General features: G+C 40.5%; 1 long non-coding RNA gene across 1 annotated transcript in view; it reads right to left on the bottom strand.

The window, feature by feature from the left end:
* LOC110396591 overlaps positions 1–19,374 on the bottom strand; it is a 30,921-nt gene extending 11,547 nt beyond the window's left edge. Inside the window, exon 1 of the long non-coding RNA XR_002437079.1 lies at positions 6,289–19,374. This is a non-coding gene — a long non-coding RNA (uncharacterized LOC110396591). The remainder of the gene's footprint in view (positions 1–6,288) is intronic.

Below are 19,778 nucleotides of genomic sequence, written 5' to 3'. Positions count from 1 at the left end.
AAAAAACTAATATCCCAGTTCTATGGACTTTACATCTACAGTTTTGTATTGTTCTTATAATTCTTCGTGCTTTAGAGAACAACATAGGCTCTCTCCAGTGGATAATTTAACATTAGTACATCTACACATTTTCTTATCACAGACTTTTTCACTCATTGAAAAAAATATCAGCATTATAGTTCAAAATAATTGCCTGAAATTTTATGGACCTGAAATTTACAATATACTTAGCAGATGTTTTATCTAAGTTTTATGTAGATCATTAATAAGTCTTATCTTTCAAAATATGCTATATTGTTCAGTTTGTTTGCATTAGGTATTCTTAAGAGATCGTTCCAGAACAAACTAAAAAGACATACAGGCCTTTTCAAGACATTGTATTAGAATTTCCATGAGGTCAGTAAAAGATTTTCAGATATGACTTTTTCTTACTCAGAGTACATCCTCTAGACAGGGCCTCTTACTAGATTGAAAATACAAGTATTTATGACTATTTAATTTGGCCCAGATGTGTCATGTGTCTTTGCAAGACAGAACTGCCTGAAAAAAAATCTTTCGAACTCAAGAGAAGTTTCTGAGCTTTATAACTGAAGATACCACAATTATTTTTAAACTCTTATCCCTGAGATTCCCCTTTATTTTCTCAGAAATAATGGAAAAAATGTATTGTAAATTCAATTGAAAGGCAGATCCTCTTGACCAACCTGATCTCTTTCTATGATTGAGTGACACCTCTGGTGGATGAGGGAAAGGCTGTTGGTGTAGTCTATCTAGACTTCATCAGAGCCTTTGACACTGCCTCCCACAGTATTCTCCTGGAGAAGCTGGCAGCCTGTGGCTTGGACAGATACACTCTTCACTGGGTAAAGAACTGGCTGGAGGGCTGGGCCCAGAGAGTAGTGGTGAAAGAAGTTAAATCCAGCTGGTGACCAGTCACAAGTGGTGTTCCCCAGAGGTCAGTATCGGGGGCTGTCCTGCTTAATATCATTATTGAGCTGGACAAGAGGATTGAGTGCACCCTCAGTAAGTTTGCAGCCAAGTTGGGAGGAAGTGTCAATCTGCCTGGGGGTAGGAAAGCCCTACAGAGGGATCTGGACAAGGTGGATAGCTGGGCTGAGGCCAATGGGATGAGATTCAACAAAATCAAATGCCAGATCCTACACTTCAGCCACAACAACTCCAGGCAATTCCAAAGCTTGGGGCAAATTGGCTGGAAAGCTGCACTGAGGAAAAGCATCTAGGAGTGTTGGTCAACGCTCAGCCAAACATGAGCCAGCAGTGAGTTCAGGTTGCCAAGAAGGCCAATGGCATCCTGGTTTGTATCAGAAATAGTGCTGCTAGCAGGAGCAGGGAGCGATCATCCCTCTGTACTCAGGGCTGGTGAGCGTGCATCTTGAGTACTGTGCTCAGTTTTGGGCCCCTTACTACAGAAAAGACACTGAGGCCCTGGAACGTGTTCAGAGAAGGGCAATGAAGCTGGTGAGAGGACTGGAGCACAGTACTTATGAGGAGCAGCTGAGGGAGCTGTGATTGTTTACTCTGAAGAAGAGGAGGCTCAGGGGAGACCTTATCGCTGTCTGTAACTGCCTGAAATGCAGTTGTGGTGAGGTGGGAGTCTGCTTCTTCTCCCATGTAACAAGCAACAGGATGAGAAGGAAAGGCCTCTAGATGCACCAGGGGAGGTTCAGGTTGGATATTAGGAAAAATTTATTCTCTGAAAGAATGGTCAGGAGCTGGAACAGGCTACCCAGGGAGGTGGTTGAGTCACCGTTCCTGGGGGTGATCAAGAAACATTCAGATGTTGTACTAAGGGACATGGTTTAGTGGGGAAATATTGGTGATAGGTGAATGGTTGGACTGGATGATCTTGGAGGTCTTCTCTAACCTTGAGGATTCTATGATTCTAAATAATGAAAAGCAGATGTACTGTGCAAAAAGCTTTTGAGCTTGTGATATCTGTACTCCAGCAACAGACCAACCAACCAGACTGCTCTTTGGGTTGCCAGATACCCTGATTTACATTTGACAAAAATCTCTGAAATCTGATATAGTAGCGATGAATATCAAAGCTTCAACAGGTTTTCTTGGAGTTTCCCAGTACAACAGAAGCAAATGACAGTTTTGCATCATGAGAGGATTTAAGCAACTTCCACTGGATATTTACCTGAATAGGTTTTAGCGATCACTCTTTTTGACTTTCTGCTCATGCACTCTCCATTAACAAAGAAAAGCCTATTTTTGTTTGCAAAAAGAACTACTTTTATAGAAAGACAGATGTACAGTGTTGCACTCTCATTTCTATAGCAATGAGATCTCCTTCAGAATCCAACATTTCCAGTGCATAGGTGTAAAATTACAGGTAAACTCTGGTGCTGATAGTAACAAATAAAGCTATGTGAAAGTTAGCATTTGCTTCAAAGACGTGGAATAATATCCTAGTTCTAATGAAGCCGCAGAAACATATCTGACAAATACACAATTCTGGGAAAAGAAGAGTGTGACTATATAATGAAATTGAATATTGAATATTGAAAATTGAATAGCCAGTACAGACCAGGTTGCCCTCATAGCACTTCCACATGGAAATCAAGAACTGCTAGAAAACAGAGTAAGTCTTGCAAGTTTTCTTGTTCAATTTTTGCAAATCCTAGATGATACAGAAATTAAAGATAACACAAATTTCAAAACCATCCCGAGCAGTAGGAAGTTAATTATCCTTAGCAGCAATTGTGCCATCACACAGCTTAGATTGGTGACGCCTGTGAACAATTTTAATCTCCATAATTTTAGAAAAATATGAAAAAATACATGGAACTGAAGTCCTGGGAATTAATTTCACACCAGAAAGAAGAAAGGAAGTAGATTTACATAACTATATGAACCACTTAGAAGAGAACTCGATCACAGCCTGATATCTACTACATACTAACATACAGAGAGAAAAATTGTTCCCACATGAAGAAGAAAGTAGGAAAAAAAACATCACTTGATGCTACAGTGGGGTGAAGTTAGGTCACTTTACAAAAGATGTATGTCAAAGTAGTTATGCAATAATATTGATCACCTCAGGAGCAGATGATGGCTGTTTCAAGGTAAATACCAACTAGATGGATTTTACACCATTTTAAAGAGAAGCATAATTCTGTAAAGTGTTGTATAAGATGTCATGACAATGTATGATTTAAGTTACTCTCCTGACTCTTCCTACACATAAATTGATTTCACTCAGTTCATCAGGGCCCAGCTTGGCCTGGCCCAGCCACCTTGAATTCTCCCTGCCAGCTCTAGCTCCCATGTCAAATGCTCAGGGGATGGTGTCCATGGGCGAGGGCAGGGCCTGTACCAGGGTCACCTTGGCTCCCGGCTCATCTGCCTTCAGGGAGCAGCTAGCCCTCACTGTGCTCTGACACTATACCACAGCATTTTCCCCAGAGCTGGTTTCCAAACAAGGTCAGCTTTCCTGCTAGGGGCAACTGTATCTGAAGTCAATGCAAACTGAGAAAGGCATGAAACCAGTCCTACTCCCTCCAGTGAAGTTTTGCTATTGACTTCTACAGAACTAAGATTTCACTTCATAGCGCTATAGCTGTACAAAGAAGGAAAAAAAGAAAGAGCTTACCTAGAGGAGGAGAGGGTTAAACACAAGATTTTAAGTAAAAAATAAAGGGGGGAGAGGTGTTCCTTCTCATGTAATTACCAAATGGAATATCACATTTTACAAACACATTTTCTTACATTTCCTCAAGCCACCAAGTATAAAATTTGAAAGGGTATTTTCAGAAGTTTTTGAGAAGGTAAAAAATGCTAGATCTCCAGTCTGAGTAGCTCCAGTGGGACTGCAAATTAAACTGCGGTAGTATTCCTTTCATCATTCTGGAGGAAAAGTGGCACAACACAGCTCACACTCACAGAGCTGAATTCCCCTTTACTCCATCTCCTGCAGCCCAAAGAAGGGCTACCTCTTCCATATTGCTTTTGAGAACTCCCACAGCTTCATGCAATCCCCTAGTCAATAGGAAGGCACAGCCTGAGCAGTGTTCATTTAGTTGGAGCAACAAGAGGAAGTCCAGCCATGCTAAGCATTACATCATATGAACAATCACAGGCAGCGTTTGATCCCATGCCCTATATATTTATTTTACTGTTATCAAGACAACTATATAGACCACCAACACAGATGTACCATCATGTTCTAATGCGAACCTCACCGACTACTCCCATAATGGTTTACCTCAGAGGATCTTTTGTGTCATTCATTCTGAAGGTTACGGACTTTCATTAGCCTGTTGAGTGTACTGTCCTTAAGCAGGACTCCGCAATCTAATAATAGATTTGTGTTATGGACTCATCTTTCCAAGAAAAAAAATGAAAACAGGTCTAGAGAAAGATTATGTCAGCACGCACTTGTGCAAGATCAAAAATAGGTCTAGCTGAATGGCTTCCACTCAGAGGGCTACAAGGTATTTCGTGCCTTTAGCCATCTTCATCTCAAAATAGAATCACCTAGGCTTCTCAAATGATATTTTCTTTTTCCCTTAGGTTATGATATCATAATTAAGTTTGCTTTGCCTCAAAAACCACGACCTCATCTCTTTAATCTTAGTGATACTTATCAGAGTTCCTCAATGGTAGAATTAAATTAACCCTAAGGCAGCTCAGAATTACCTTCATAAAATGATGAAAGCATCATAACATTTGTAAAAAAAAAAAAAAAAAAAAAAAAATAACATAAAAAAAAAAAAAAAAAAAAAAAAAAAGGACCATTAAATGTTGTAGAACTGGCTTAAGACTAGATTCTCTATGAAAGATATCTAGAAATAGTTTATATTCCCAATTAGTCTTTCCAAGGACCCTACAAGCTATAACTGTACTTCCAAAGAAATAGTTCAATGCACAGTAGCTCTGCTCATGGTCCCAAGACATTAATGGGATCAAGTAATTCTGATTACAATAACCATATTATGCAAATGAAGGTTTTCCAAATGAATAGGATATTAAAGCTATTATGTTCTGACTATTAAGGCAATGACAGAAATTTTTTTTGAAGTCTGGTGTATAAGTGAAGTTAACATGGTTTTCTCATGTGCTTTTTCTGGCTTACTGAAGGTACAGTGAAACCAATTTAAAAAAAATAATAATAATTCACAACACTGTGAATACTAGGACTCTCTTTAAACTATAGAAGATCTATGTTTAGATCTTCCAAACTCTAGCTAGACATTTAAATTTCCCAGTGGAAGATTTGTCAGCATTGATTTTGACAGAATATTTTTGGCTACATGAATTTGGCTCTCCCTGAAATTTCTTTTACAAAACCCTGCATCTTATCCCCCACTTCTTCTTCTCCATAACCATGAGAAAAATTGCCCCACTTCCACATTTAAAGAAAGAACAATAATACTCTTTTGCAAAAAGGAGTAGGATCTATTATTGCAACACACAAAACTTAAAATACAAATTAAAGCACTCTATTCAAGATTTGCATCTTCAGAAACGTCTATTTTGTTCTGGGTATACATAAACACTTACAAAATTATCAGCACAGATAATGAAACAAGAGAAAGAGCTGTAGATACAATTCATCCTACAGATGTTATGATCAGAATGGATGTCAACAAGACTGTTACTTAACCCTCAGTCTGAGGTGACAATTTGCAGTATTTTAGATGAGGACTACTTTTAATTAGTTTTTGCCATGTCCAGCGGATAGAACAGGGACTGAAACTCCCCGCTGAGATTTGGGACATCCTTACCTCTCAGCACTGACCTTCACATACAGAGAGATTGTGAGTGCAGCCAGGAAAACAGCTGTGGGAGTATCGACCAGGACTGACTTGGAAATGGCTACTCCTAAAATGTGGAAACATTTGCCTTTGCCAGAAACAGCAGATGATCCTGTAGTTCTTGGGCTAGTGATCCTGTTTATGCTTACAGTATCAGGATTTATGGGTTGGCCAACCATGCCCAACCCGTATATTAGCAGAGCACTCCACGTTAACAGATATGTCCTACTCTCCTTTGCACCTTCCTAGCAAGGTTCAGACTTGGCTCACCTCCCAGAAGCACAATGTTACTACTATTCTGTTAAACGCTATACAAGGCCCCTCAGCCTCTTCTGCTTCTCTGCTCAGCTATGCTGCCTCTTTCTTAACTGAATAAATAAAATGAGGGAGGAACAAAGCCCCAGACAAGCAGAAATGTACTTCCCCTTTCCCTTCCAGTGTTTAGTAAATATCACCACCCCCACACAACCTAGTCAGAAACTCAGACATGCTAGGCAGCTCATACCTCTAGAGTATCTACATTCTCGAGCTTCTAGAAGCTGAAGAGGTCCCTCAAGGGGAACAAACTCCTTTTTCTGGGCAGCCTGCCTCTGTAAGCTAACAAAGATGCTCATCAGATCCTTATGTTCCTATATGTCAGTCTTCATTGTGGTGACAACCTGCACCTGGGCCCCACAAAGCTCTGCTTACGGCACAGATACCCCTTACAACAGTCTCCCAGCTCTTTTCAGCTGGTGCATATCCTGCCAGTTCTGAGCTGAGGAGTAGCAGCAGCATGACAGAAGTGCATAGGAGACCTACTTGGATGTCTCTGGAGGACTGGGCACAGTCAGACCAGAAGAAAAGTTGCATCTCTATTGTACTCATGGTCCAAAAGTCAGAAATCTTTGAACTCTGGTCTTCACCAAGATTTCCCCAGATGAAGAACTCTTTCCTTTTCACAATGGTGGAAGACAGGCATGAACTGATGCACAAGTATCCCAGGACACGGCCTGAGACGGCAGACCCACAAACACAACACTACTCAGCCAGGAGGACCTTTATGACCATCCTCGGCTGCTGTGAGGATCCAGTCCCAAGATCTCAACAGATGTACAAGGGAGAGAGTGAAGTAAAAACCTTTGCAAAGTCTTTGTAATCTTTGAAGAGCAACTTTGGAACAATGTTAATGGCTTCTCTGAGCTCATCAGAATGATTAGGAAGGCTTCTTTTTAAAAGAGTCTCCTGGAACTTACGAGGCAGGTGTTCATGTTTACTGTTGCTTTTACAAAATAAACCATTATACATTATGACTCTGAATCAATTGGAGGGAGTCATTAATGCTATTTTGAATATGATTTTAATATCAAATGCCTCTTGCTTTCCATGGGACAGTCAGGGGGTGGACTTTGAATCAAGTGCTGGGAGACTGGGGTAGAAAAAAATCATACTTTGAACCATATAGGTTTTCATAGTTTAGTTAAAGAAACTCCATTTGTCGCAAAATAAAACTTCATAACAGTAAGAAAGGGATTTTTATTCCTAAATAGATTCACAGTACTACACTTTCATCCAGTATATGAGTGGGTAAGTCCAGTGCTTGCTCTGAATTCCTTAAGGCATCTTTAAACTCAGATTAATACAGAGAGTTCTTACCACACGATTCACCACAATCAGACAAAATGGAAGAAAAGCTTTTCTACTGCTTTTTAGAGTCTGAGGATGAGCTGTACAAGCAACATTACTTCTGCTGCATCTATTACTTGGACCATAGGGGCTCCATCTGCTTCAGTAATTAAAATCTAATTACAATTTTAAAAATGAACTAGCTGAGAATTGCGGCACAACTGAGTTCCTCATAATAACTTCAATTATGCATGCTCATATTTTCTTACTTTCTTTTCACTTTCTACAACACCGAAACCATTTAGGGGCAATTCCTCAGTGTCTTAAGAAACTCAAGTTACTGGTCAACTTCATATCCCTCACAGTTAATAAGGTTCAACCTCGTTTGGTGTGATCTATAACCAACTGAAAAGACAACCCTGAAGGGGAAAAGGTATGACCATGTAAAATTTGCGCAAGTAGCATCAGGACCGGGCTGCATGTGCTTCTCCCATTCACACATTACAACAGGAAGGTAATTCCTGTTTTAGATTAGGAGTGAAATCTAGTCTCATTTTATCCAAGTTACTTCAGCTGGAGATGGCTACAGATAAGTAGGTCATTCTGAATTAGAAGATGCTCAGAGAACAGAAAGTTAAAATGTCAGATGTATCATTCTTGCTTGTGTCTGCAATTATACAATTTCACTTTCATCTCTAATGTGTTATTAGTAAGTTATATTAGGAAAATACTGTATCACACAGCTGGGCAAAGTTGTTATTGGGCCAAGTTCTGCTTGTGAGAAAATGTGCCTATATTTACATTTATCTGTATAGTAGATAAAAGATTAGATTTTCATATGGTTTTTCAGCTCAGTTATGATGATCAGGCTCTCAGGAACTAACAAATAGTGAAATTAGAGCTGTCTTGTGGCCTTTGTATAATAAAACAAGAAAACATTGGACTGGATGATCTCAGAGGTCTTTTCTGACCTAGGTGATTCTATGATTCTATACACTGCTTTTTATTATTTCATGGAGTGAAAGTAGGAGTGATGTGCTCAAGAAGTGAAAGTAGGAGTGACAGTTGCTGAAGGGGTCACCACTCTTCCTCATACTTCTTCCATTTCCCCCATTCTCACTCCCACCTCACCTAAAGTTCCTATACCTGAAACCCACCATCCTTTCTTTTCGGGATCTCCAAATCCCTTCTTGTTTTCCTTCTGGTTTCCATTATTCTGAAAGACGGGTAGGCAGCTTCCTCCCTGCGGGCTGGGTTGGGCACCGGGTACCCTTGCAGGCAGAAAGGTTATCTATTACCTGTTGCTGTAACAGCTAAGGGCAGAAAACTGCAGAAACATTCCTGCTCTAGTCTTAAAAAACCAAGCTAGAGAGGGTCTCTCACTCTACAAAGATGCTGTCTAGATGTGCTGGTCAGTGTTGTGCCAAGGGCACTGTCTCACATGAAGAGAAGTTACAAATGGCTGGTAAGGGATGTGTAAACTGGGGTAACGTGAGCAAGGCTTCCCAGTGGATGCTTATTTATGGCCTTCATTCAGTCTTAATATTAGATAAAATTCAATGAAATGTACCCTTTCAGCATCGTATTTTTCATTTATATTTCAGGCTCAGAAATAGAGTTATACTTATCTACAGGTAGTTTCACACATGCTTTGCCAGGTTAGATGTGAACTTCACTGAGAAAGAGAGAGGACATATTTCTCCATTGTGATATTCACTGCTCCAGCTGTCTACTCTCTTACTTTGTGTACCAGCCTTCCCCCTAAATATATAATTCATTGATTCATCCCTAACAAATCCATGAGGTGACCTGTAGGCACTGGACAGCTCAGTTATCTGAGACTGGACACTATTTGAAAAATAAGGTTCCTTTAGAGAACCTGTGAGGGAGACGAGGAAGCTAGATAACAAAAAAAAAAAAAAAAAAAAAAAGCAACAGGAATATTCATGGTCAGGGGCAACAAGAGCTTACAACTAAAATTCCATGTGATAAAAACTCCTGCTCATTTGAAAAGTTTCTTTTAAATTTACAAAGCCCAAGGTCAGGGCTTCCATATTTGCTGCTGCTCTGGTTCACATACCAGATCCCACGATGAGTTTCAGTTTTCAGGCTAAGCACTCATTTGTTGTCTCTTGTTCTAGCTGCTGGACTTCTACATCCACAAGTATGTAACATATAAGTAATTAATGGTACTCTAAATATTCATAAGTCACTTCCTGAACTTACTATCCTCTCATAAGAAGTGTCTAAAAATCATTTAAAATATGTATTCTTTAAAGGAAAAGAAAAGAGGGCTTTTGAGTTCAAGCTTTTTATCCTCAGTTTTGAGGATTTGAAAGGTATCTTCCTAGCAAAATGAAAGGTGCATTGCTCTCCTTGTCTAAAGATTCAAGAGCTAGATTGCAAAATCTGCCATGAAATTGCCAGGAAAAAAAACAACAACAAAAACACCACAGCAAAGCAAACAAACAACAACAAACAGTTCAGGAGGCATTAGAGTTTGCCTTAATCTTTCATTTTTCTCAGCATCTTTTTTTCTTTTTTTTATTTTTTTAAAACATGCATCCTGTATCATCTGGTTAGGGACCTGACTGCAGTTCTGCTTGCTGTATCTGCTGCCTTAAACAGCACACGCTGCCCCGGAAAACAGGAGATTAGCTGCATGAGGAAAGGCTCCTCTCCCCTGCTATGGAAGCAGTGCTGCTGGAGAGTGAGGAGCACAATTCTAAAGGTGGCAAAAATACTTTGAAGTCCTTTTAAGGCAGGTAGAGCTCCTCTCTCCTCACATGCTGTGGCTTGATGGAGAATGATGGACAACCAGGATCTCCACAGGGGCAGAAACATTGTCTCTTATGTATGTCCTTTCTCTTCTACCATAAACCTTCAGCTCTTGGTTGGGAGAGGCAGAGACGGTGCCTACTGGACAACCGCTGCCTTGGCCGGTGCTGAAAGAACCAGTCCCCTCAGCTCTTGGTCCACCTGCTATTTGGGAGGAGGCAGACATGTAGGGCAGGAGAACAAGAGAAACAGTGAGGTGATTGCCCACAGCCAAAGAGAGCATGTCAGCTTCAGTGGTGCAAGAAATTTCAGCTCTGGAAGCCAGGCTCACATAGGTATTCACCTGAGAGTCAAGCAGCCTCATGAGGCTGCACCCACATGTGGCTCTTTGAAGCCTTCTCTGTAGGGTCAATTCAGGATCCACTTTGCTCTCTATACTCTTTCACCTTGTGCCTATCTGCTGGGGATAATTCACCTAGCACATATTCATGAGTTCTTCTGCAAAACCTGGGTGCCTTAAAAGCAGTGATGTGACAGTCACATAGATATGCTTGAACAGCTTTGTGCAGCTGGCATTTAGGTAATAGCGCAAGTGAGAATATAACTTCATTTTGAAAGAAAAAACAGAGGGATCAAGGAGAAAATCACTGACGTACAAAGACTTATTACTGCTAGTGATGAAACATTCATGAGAAGGGACTTAAACATCAACATGTCAAGCCTTTCTGCTAATCTAGGACACACCATTAGGATTTGCAGTAAACAGCTGTCAGCCTTTCCATCAACAACTTCCGTCTGCACTCACTGGTGGCACAGCCACGATCAAATATTAACACACCAGACAACAGTGAAAAATCAAAGTTTGGTTAGAGTTGCATAGGAATTTCTCCTACAGCCTTGCAAGGACGGAGCCAAAAACCTGTATTTGCCCAGGATCAAGCAGGGAGCCCATTAAGGTAGCCCAGATGCCACGACTGCCTGTATTACCAACCTCTTTGCTAACAGTCAGCACCGTTGTGTTGCTGATGTGCTAGCCTTATTGAAGGCCCCATTAGTGGAAAGGAACATTTCAGAATCCTTCAACATCTGAAGGAGCAGACCAGAGAAGGCAAGGAGAGAAAGAGTTTAGAAAAGTCTCCACTTATCCTGCAGCAAAACTTCTTTCAGCAATGAAATAAAGCAGAAATAGCTTATCTGCTTTTAGACATTTGTAGCAAATATTGGTTCTGGCCACCAAATCATTAGAGGTAATTTAGGTCAGCTGGTAACAGCATTAGTAACACCTGACATTTCTCCACTTCCGCTCTGCACCTGAATCGATCCCATGATTTTCATGCGCTGTTGGACCTTTGATTTGAAGTGAGGTGACGCATAGAACTGGGTGTTTTTTGATGGTTTTTTCAGCAGGAAGCATTTCACACCATGGTTTCCTGGCTACTGAAACTCAGCTGCAAAATGAAGGGCAACAGGGAGATGGGACAGCCCTTTTAAGGCACTCCAAAGCATTAACAGGACACAGCAGTTGGACGGAGGTTGCGACTCAGTTTGATATTAGGAAGGACCATAAAACTATCTAACACCGTTCAGTGTATATCACCAGTTTTCACTTGAGAACTGAGGAAAACAGAAGTTCTGCTGTTGTAGTGTATTTCAATGCTTAATCACAACCTTTGCTAAAAATGGGTTTGACTTTCACTTCCCGCTCTTCATTCTAGGCCCAGCACGTTAAAGTTCATTAAAGTTGTGCCCAGCATACGTTATTTGTGATATGCAGCTGTAAAAACATCTCAATATGGTTTAGCATTGTTTAGAACTTAAATTTTATAAAATAATAAATTGACAAAAAAAATCCTTAGGATTTCAAGAGTTATAAAATGTATTGAGAGTAAGTGGAGAAATGAAATCGGGCCTCAAGTCTGGTGTGTTTTTAGAACAGTATGCAAGCTTTGCAGTAACTTTCTGGAACACAATTCTGTGTGGGAAAATAGAAAAATATTGAACTGGACATATTCTATACAACTCATAAGTGGTTCCCAACAATAAACTTCTCAGTTGTAAGCCTAGCAATTACAGATCTGAGCTGAAAAATGAGCCCTGACTCTTCTTATTAACGAGTCTGTGCTTGCAGTTACTTACGGATATGAAAATTCAGGTCAATTTGAGAAATACTATGATAAATCTCTGGTGAGACTCTCCGCATTGCCCCATGAGCCGCTAACATGAGGTCAATAGGCAGTGATCAAAAGCTTTATTTTTCAGGGTAATTCCAATAAATAGAGGTATCAGCTGTTGTAATGCAACTGCATTCAGGAACGATTTTTAGTGTGTACTCATTAAAGGTCTGCTATACAACTTAAAAGTCATTAAGTGGAATATGAAACAAAATTATTATTTTATCACAGCTGTTAAGAGACCCAAATTCATCCCTAAATTATACTGGTTCCATCTCACTTATAAAGTATGCTTACAGATGATTACTGTGGGGAATAAATTGCAGAACAAGAAGGTGTATCAGAAGTTAGAGGTTACAAATTGGGTTGGATATTAGAGTGAATTCATAAGGTAGGGAAAGAGCTCTCACTTCAGATAATTCAGACAGCACCACAGATAATTCAAAGCAACTCAAAATTGCAACCTTCTGGAAATCTGGTCCATTAGCAGGGCAATAGGAAAAAAGTGCTGCATGAAAACCTATAGTGAGACAGACCATGCAGTGTTATGTGATTAGGAATAATTCACTGTAAACATTTGTGGTGCCTATTTCGATTACAACAAATTCTATGTTTTTCCCCCTCATCACAATTTTCTTTTGGTAAAAATCCAAGGATATCTGGCTGCCTTAGGCCTGCTTTCATGCAACTTATTCCCTGCCATTATGGCAGTAGATCAGGTCTCTTCTCAGAACGATCTGTGCTATTAAAGACATATTTTGACTCATGAGGCTTGACTGCAACATTTCAGATGTCCTGTGTGTGCTGGCAGTGGAGTGAGATGGCAGTGCAAGAAGAAGCTGGCTGCTGTGCAAAACAGTATAGGTAGAATCATTCATCCTCCAGTCCTGTTGGAGATTGGCAGGTCTCTCTGTTGGCACTGAAGGATGTTTGTTCAAATGGCTGCCTATATGAACATGAAGAGGAAGTTCTTTCTCCTGTTGCACTAAATCAAGACTTTTACATTTAATTCTGAAATGGTCTCAGAGTAGATGAGCGCACAGTTGCTAGCAGAGGAAGGAGGCACTTCCTTCTGCCTTTCATTAAACACACTCTCACTGAGTTCACGAGTTGTTTTTTTCCTCTAATTGCTGTCTGTTAATGTATTTTTGACCCTATTCCATAAGTCAGCTTTTAAAGATGGGCAAGTGGGCTACACCTCACACAAGCACAGTGCACACTCTGTGCAAGGTTGGCCACCAAGGAGATGTGCCTCTATTTATCCTTCTTTTGGGAGAAGATTGAAAGAAAATAAAGGCAGAATTTGGAGCTGGAACCCATACAAACCTTCAGCTCTGACTGCTACACCACGACACTGACTGAGCTGGTGGCTTCTGCCACTCGATAGAGCCTATGGCATATTCTTAAGACATAGAGCTCAGTGTGACCTGCAGATCTGCTTTGCAAATTTAGATGTGCTCTGCGACACAGTCCCAGACAGCTGCCTCAGATCTGCTCCTAAAATCCACCAACCTTTGATGTCACGCACCAGACATGCTAGAAGTAAGAAGGAAAGCTTCAAAATTCAGTAAACCTAGCATGCATGCTCTAAGATTTTAATTCTTTTGATTTCAGTGCTTTGCAGCGTAATCTGAGTTACAGTTTGTGTTAATTTTCCGATCAATTAAAATCTGAAAAGCAGCTCTCATGGAAAATGTTTTAGAGTTAAATGGAGAAGCTAAAGCAATTCTAATTTGAGGAGATACTTTCTAAATACGTACTGGTAATTGGAACAAAATTATCTGAAATTAAGCTTACATTGAGTATTTTTCATGTTCGACTTGTTTTAAGAACAATTACATTATTTTTACTTTCTGTGATAATTATACAAGTAGCCATCACATTCTTTCAAAATAATCTATGTGAGCTCTATTTAAGGAAGAAACATTTATAGTTATATTTACCTACAAATCTAACTTGTAGTCTATTTTAGAAAACCCAGCATTTAGAGCCTAATCATACACAAATGACAATTTGCATCCACCTGGTAGATCAGACTATTCACTACTTCATTTTACCTGACAGAGAAGCAATGGAGATTTGAACAGCTTACCAATTTCTACAGTACATGTTCTGCTTATTCATTTCACTCCCCATGGTTATCTCCCTTACACATAACAGACTCATGCAGAGCCATAAATTAAGTAACAGAGAATCAAGAAAACCTCCATATATACCTGATTTGAAAGGTATTTTCTCACAGCTCATTCTGTGTTGACAGTTTCACCAGTTGGGCCAGCCACAGAGATACACTGTATATTATTTGTACCATGTTTTTCCCACCCATCAGTATAAAAATATGTAAGTCACTCCAAAAGTAATGCCTCTTATTTACTTCTGTAGAAATTACAACAGATACAAAGAGTGCAATATTTGATAGAGCAAATTCTCAGCTTCAAAACACATCTTCAACATAGTCACCAGCATCAGCTACACATTGTCACCATCCATGAACAAGAGCCTGTATGGCATGCTCGCAAAAATCTGGACCAGCAGCTGTGACCACTGTCACCACTGCTGAAACTCACCACCTACCACCTCACTGTGCTCACTTCCAACATTTGCTCTCCATCAAATGTCCAGCAAGCATGGAGGGATGTCAGTGGGCGCCTTCTTTTCTGCATGGAGGAATTCAGTGACACACCTTTGCTTCACATGTACTTCCATGTCAGACCCCATTTTGTCAGACTGCCCCTCTGCTGCTGTCTCTCACATGGCAACAACATGTAATGGAATATTGGTGGGAAGGTTCAACCTCTACTGCCTTACCACCAACATCCACCTCTGACACTGTGGGCCAACACATCTTATCAGCACGGAGTCAAATTAAGACAGCTTCTCAAGGCAGCATACTGGTTCAGCTCTGATGCTCACTGGGCAAGTAAGTCTCTTATTTAATCCTTCCCAATGGTCCCAGAACTTATCCAGCACTAAACATACAGTCAGAAGAAATTTGCTCCAAATTACTAGCTAATGTTTGGGTTGCAATATGAAGTATCACACCTGGCTTCCTGATGGAAACAATGTTAGCAATTTGAGAGGAACACCTGAGGATTATTGTTTAGCCTGTTTTTCTCTTTTGCCCTAGAAGAGCAGAACCTTGCTGAAAAGAGTGCACTAGACTTCAAAATCACTTTTAAAAGTCACATGAGACTCTTGCTTGCATCATACTGATAACAATAAAACTAAAATAAGGTAAAATAAAACAAAGAAATGCATTAAGTATTGAAAGCCAGCTGAACTCTGCCAGCAGTGTGACTAATTGCTACTCTGTGGCACTTCTGTGCTGCTAAAGAATTGTGGAGGTGACCTTCCTGACTTCCAGAGCCTCGCAGGGAAGCAGCATACCTGTCTGGGCACAGCAGGGTGTGGAAGTGAGGAGCAGCAGTGCTGGGACCTCTGAGATCATACAACCACAATGTGACTAACTAACTAACAGGCCACTGCTCTGCTGCCGGTAGAAAATGGTTGCCCATGGCAGTGCTTGCACTGCAAACCCAGGTGCAGCAAATCTCTAAGTCCTCGCTTGCTTAGCTTCTGCTGCAAGTTGATTTTTAGGGGTTTGCTCTGGCTCCTGAGTGCTTCGTTGGCACTTGTCCAGTCTCCCACCCTAGGTTCCTGTGTTATGAGCCTGCCCCTGCTCTGCCCTGATGCCTACAGGTTCACAGATGTGGACCTGTGGCACAAACTGAGATTGGCTACCCCAGAGCTGCACTAAATGCTGAAGCTCCAAGCACTGCCCTGCTTTCAGCAAGGAAGAAGTAACTCTTTCCAAATATGCGTCCGGTCTCTTTGCTCTCTGCTCTCATGCAGGGTTCCCATCCACACTCATTGCTTGGGAATTTGTCATTTTAATTGCACAACTTAAGTGTAATTCTTTTCCCAGCCTTTTTGCTAAATGTAGTATTTCCAAACCATGTTAGGAATCAACTGTTTCCTAGATTCCAGAGTTTAAGAATGTGAAAAATGGATACAAACACACGCATGCACAGGGATAGCCAAGAAAATAGAAGATAATGAATGTTCACCAAATACTATTTGAAGGTTAAGACATTCTTTTTGTTGTTGTTGTTCTCTTTTAACTGATGAAGAAGTATCTCATAGACAAGTTCTTCTATCCAAATTTCAGCACAATATCTAATATAGTATCCAAAATTACATCCCTGTTATAAACCAGTGAATAACAAGGTTTATGAATAAAGCTACTGTCTTGACCTTACATTTATTTATTCTTCGAAAGTGTATTGTTAATGCAGAACAGCAATCCAACTCAATTAAGTATATCTTTCCATTTTTTTCTAAGTTAAAGGAGAAAAGAATTAATGCAAAATTAGAAATCTTTACTTACATAGAAAAACAGAGAGTGGTATTCCTTTCTTAACTTTACCTTATTACTTTTATTGAAGCAGGTATTATACATAGCACATTCCCATCCATTCATACTGCAGGGCAACTTGGTTGCTTACACGGAGATATATCCTTTGTTCTAGCTCTTGAAAAGCCCATAAAGTCAGCTTTTTCCTGCTCAAGACACTATTACTGCATTTTTTTTGTCATGGCTGAGGCCCTGCTGGACTGATCCTGCCACTCAAGAAAAAGTAAAAAGAAAGTCTAAATAGCCTCACTAAACAGTCATGGAAATACCATTATGCAAGTATTATTCTGCAGCATATGTTATATACATATGTATATAATATATATAATATAATATATATATATATACAGCATGGTGGTAGTTGTTACAAGCATCTCAGAACTGGTTTCAGATGATCTCTGCAATTTTCATTCGCCTCTTCACAAGCATAAACATGCAATTTACATTTATAGACTTCAGCTGATAAAATGAAATGTTATCTTCATATCATATATGTCTCATTCATACCCCCAAGGTAACAATTTTTGCTTGATTAGGCTACACTCAGTGAATCCAGATCAGTGGAATTTAGACTCGCTGTATTAAAATTCATAATCCAGGAGGCACAAATCCTTTATCTTCAGTGCTACCTCTGTGTTATTCCTGTACCCTCATCATCAGAAGCATTTTTAAACAACCCTTGGGGGGGATGAAAATCACAGGTAATAAAACAGATAACCAAACCCAGCATCAAGCTCCTTGAAAGTGAGGGCACAAACTGGAATACAGGAGGTTTCATACAAACACGAGGAAAAAAAAATAGCTTACTTTGAGGGTGACAGGTTGGGTCATTCCCTTCTCTGGAGTTATTAAAAACCAGCCTGAATGTTTTCCTGCGTAACCTGCTTTAGCAGGGGGCTGAAATAGGTGATCTCAAGAGGTCCCTTCCCACCCCTACAGTTCTGTGATTCAGCACCCACCACTTCCTCCAGAAAACAGTGAATTTGTGCCAGGAACACTACAATTTGGCAGGGAAAGAGCAAAGACAAGACCATGCCACTAGCAAACGAGAGCTGCTGCAGTTAATGTGCTCTGTGCAGGCTTGGCCCAGAGCCTCAGCTGCCAGACCCAGCCACTCTCAGCTGTGTGAAGTGAAGGAGTGACGAGACCCTGACTGGGCATGGTGCGGATAGGTTGATGGTTGGACTAGATTGTCATAGAGATTTTTTCCAACTGTAAAAATTCTATGATCAGAGGCCAGCACTAATGATTTGTAAGACTCACTAGGGGACTGAGGGTCCTGTTCTGAGTGGTGGTGTGGCCTCACATAGGATTAAGATACAGAAGTGGACGATATCTCACTAGGGCCTCCGGAGATTATCTACCACTGCAAGGCAAAAATTGGTTTTCTTGTAGCTTTGCCAGTAGTAGAAAGAAAATAAATAGCTTGTGCTGAGATCAAACTGTGTTGGATTTATACATAGGGGTTGGGATTTGATAACAAATGATGTGTTTTGGGAATATTACATTTTTCTCCCCCTAAAATGCTCTGTCTTAAAATAAGGATTTGGTAAGAGTAGTTCATCTTCTCAGAGTCTGGAAGTCCTGAAACTGAACTCAGCTAGGAGTACTAATAGCTAAGGGTGTTCATACCAAAAGACCATCTCTGAATCTAAGTTACAGTGCAGTAGCAATCAGGTCTGATCCCTCTTAAGCCTCCCCTGAAAGTCAAAGGGTTATTTATCATAATTATACATGGTTGTGGCTCCTTTCCATTGTCAACATGTATATTTGCAGTCCATGTTCTTCAGTGAAGCGTCTCAGTTTGCACTTTAGTGAATGGGGAGTTGCATTCTCTGATGACTCACAATTTTATTACCTCTCCCTGTTTAAATGTGTGCTGTAGCTCACATCTGACAAATCTAGCAACCTGTAAGCCTAAGCTTGAGTACTGATTTTCCCAAGAGCAAAGCAGAGTTGCAGCCTAATGAACCTTTTCTTTAGCAATATTTTTATCGAGTGGATTGCAAAGACTTGGCTTGCTGTTGGGCAATCAGGGAGGAGATTGGGAAGAAGTGTAGCAGTTCTTGTGACTTAAAACAGGGTAATATAACAGCTTCAGAAACACCAGCTCTGTGTGCAGGTTGCTGCTATCCTTCCTCAGCTGCTTGAACGGAACTTATGTTTAAAACTACTGCTTGGGCACTTGTTGGAGGCAGGATGTTAAGTTCTGCAGGGTCTGGAGATCACTCACAAAGTGAATTTTTCAGCCCAGCAGTTGTATGAGACTGTGGAGCTCAGGTGAAAAGGAGAAGGAGCCCTCAAGTAAGTAAGTTGGGCGCAGCTGGCTTCCCCAGGCTCTTGTCCTGATACTGCTGTGGACTTGAGAGAGCAGCAGCTGTCTGTATCAGTCTCTTCACACTTAAATATTTTTGTCCGCCTCTCCCTCATAGGAGTATCCAGCATGACAATGTACAGCTTCTGGACACTGATTTTTTTTAAACTGGTTTTTTTTTTTCCCTCCATAATTTTCCCCTCTGTACAGGGGTATATGTAGCATTAATTAACCTAACCCTTCCCATGGAAGGAATTACCTTGCCTTTTGTGTTACTGTGTGTGTGTGATAGGATTAGGTAAGTCTGTTTCCCCCCCCCCCCCCCCCCGAGGATAACAGCTATCCTAAGAGCATTCAGAGCTTCTTCATAGGTCCTTGCTTCATCTGTAAACTAAGGATTGTAGGCTTTTTGGTATCGGCCTTCAGAAGCCAAGCTGCTTGAGGCAGGTGCTGGACTGAAAATAATACTTCTTTCATTCCAGATTAGCGCATTTTATGTCAATCAATATAATATTAAACCTGAAATTGATAATATGCAGTCTACAGTTGGATTTCAGTGGTTTATTCTGTTTTTATTATTTTATTATCCTGCTCATAAAGACTTTCTATATTGCCATCCCTCTTGCAGACCTTTGAATCATTTCCATCAGAACTGTAGGGCTGACTTACAGCCCTGTCACTGCCCCCCAAGGGCTGAAGTGAAAGCATGTGGG

The sequence above is a fragment of the Numida meleagris genome, chromosome 3 (genome assembly GCF_002078875.1).
Source record: "Numida meleagris isolate 19003 breed g44 Domestic line chromosome 3, NumMel1.0, whole genome shotgun sequence".
Taxonomy (NCBI): Eukaryota; Metazoa; Chordata; class Aves; order Galliformes; family Numididae; genus Numida; species Numida meleagris.
The sequence above is the reverse complement of the archived record's forward strand: the minus strand, read 5'-3'. Positions and strand labels throughout refer to the sequence as shown.